The following is a 1,802-nucleotide window of genomic DNA, read 5'->3' as shown; positions in this document are numbered from 1 at the left end:
GGAGAAAAATTATGGTTCAAGGAAAATCACAATGCTCAGTATTGGACATCAGAATGATGCACCTAAGTTTCTTTTCGTTTGAAAGTTAAAACTGGTTTTGTAATATCATCAAAGATGTACAATTTACAGGTACGGAGAACCTGTCAAATTGCCATTGCTGAATGCCATTGCAGGAAAGGCCTTGCAACTGAACATCTTCCCAAAAGACAGTCTCACAGGCACAGAGACTGGTTTGGGGACTATTGTGTGAATTAACCTGTGTGTTCTTCTGTTTTCATAGGACGTATGCCTATGACTTCATTACCTGAGTGATTGGTTGCAATATAGGCCTCACTTAAGGAGCCCATTTTTCATCATCGCCCCCTGAAACTCAATGGTTTGGCTGAACTAAGTCGTTGGGTTAGCGAGAAGTTTAGGTAATTTGTGGGCTTCACTTTAGAACTGATTTTCCCTTTTCTATCTTGATGGCTTGGACAGGAAGGGTTCAGATATCTGGAAGGAGGGAAATCCTAATATATTCCCCTCAGCCCTAGTCAAGTATAATGGGCTACAAGAGTTTTGGATAGGTGTAGCATGCCTTGTACACCTTCCTCCAGATAAGCCATTCTTTACTTATGTTCCTGCCTTTGTCATTTAGTGGTTATGATTTAATTGTGCCTTCCAACTCTTCCCAAATCTGTCATCTCCAGAATATGACAAGGATGCCAATGGTCCAGTAATGCCAGTCTCTGGACACCAAGCCTGTGACTTTCTGGTGACAGCCATCTGAACAGGATTTTGTAAGGTCCTTCCCCTTACAGGAAGGACTCCCTCCGTGATGCATGCCCTCCCCCGCTTTCAGGGCACTCCTGACCCACAGGTAGGTAGGATGACATCCATGTCCAGCTGGAAGTAGTTGAGAGCTACTACAAGAAGATGAGACCTTTGTCCATTTTCCTTTAAAAGAATTTAAAGTGGGTGTATATCTGAAATGAGAGATTGTTACAGGGTGCAGCCAAGAGCGGGGACTCCAAATGGACATTTAAAATGGGGTCTAGAAATCAAGGCATCCAGGAGATTTTAAGATATCTTCACACCCCACAGGTGTGAGTTGGGGGAGGGACACACAGAGCAAGAACATGCAGGGCTGTTTTGTACAGCAACAGCTTTACAACTCATCCATGGCATAGTCATTTGACATACCTATAGCCTTTGGCTGGTCACTTATATATGCTGAATAGCTGTGGCAATGCGCTAGGCCAGGGAGATAAAAAAAAGATTCCCCCTACCCAAGATGTGACTGGGGGACAGGTCCCCTGAGTTACAGTGCCTGTGTGGGAGCTCAGAGAAAATTGGCTCCATGACATGGGGCCACACCTGCCCAGACCCATGATGGCAGCCAGACAGGAGTGGGTAACGGCCCGTCCAGGACCCGTGGGCCATCAGTGAAGCAGTCGTCACCCTCTGCCTGGCCATCCTGAACCTGTACACCCTCCTGAGCCAGCTTCCCCCAACAGCAACGTGGTTTACCTGCCTTGATCTAAAGGATGCCTGTTCCTGCATTCCTGTGTCACCTTCCAGCCAACCCATTTTTGCCTTTGAATGGAAAGATCTGCATGTTGGGGACTACCCTGCCTGGTCTCAGGAAGCTGTAACCCCCACATAACTTAGGCTGAGTGAGAGACCTCCAGACCAGGAGCCACTAAGGAGACAAAACTTATTTCCCTGGCATGAACGCTGCCTGTTCTGTGCCTGACCTCCTAAGCTTGATCAGTTAGTCGATGGTGGGTAAGATTTCCCATGGAGGGAATCGCCTAAGACAG

This window comes from Phyllostomus discolor, chromosome 4, assembly GCF_004126475.2.
Source record: "Phyllostomus discolor isolate MPI-MPIP mPhyDis1 chromosome 4, mPhyDis1.pri.v3, whole genome shotgun sequence".
In the NCBI taxonomy this organism is placed as follows: domain Eukaryota; kingdom Metazoa; phylum Chordata; class Mammalia; order Chiroptera; family Phyllostomidae; genus Phyllostomus; species Phyllostomus discolor.
The sequence above is the reverse complement of the archived record's forward strand: the minus strand, read 5'-3'. Positions refer to the sequence as shown.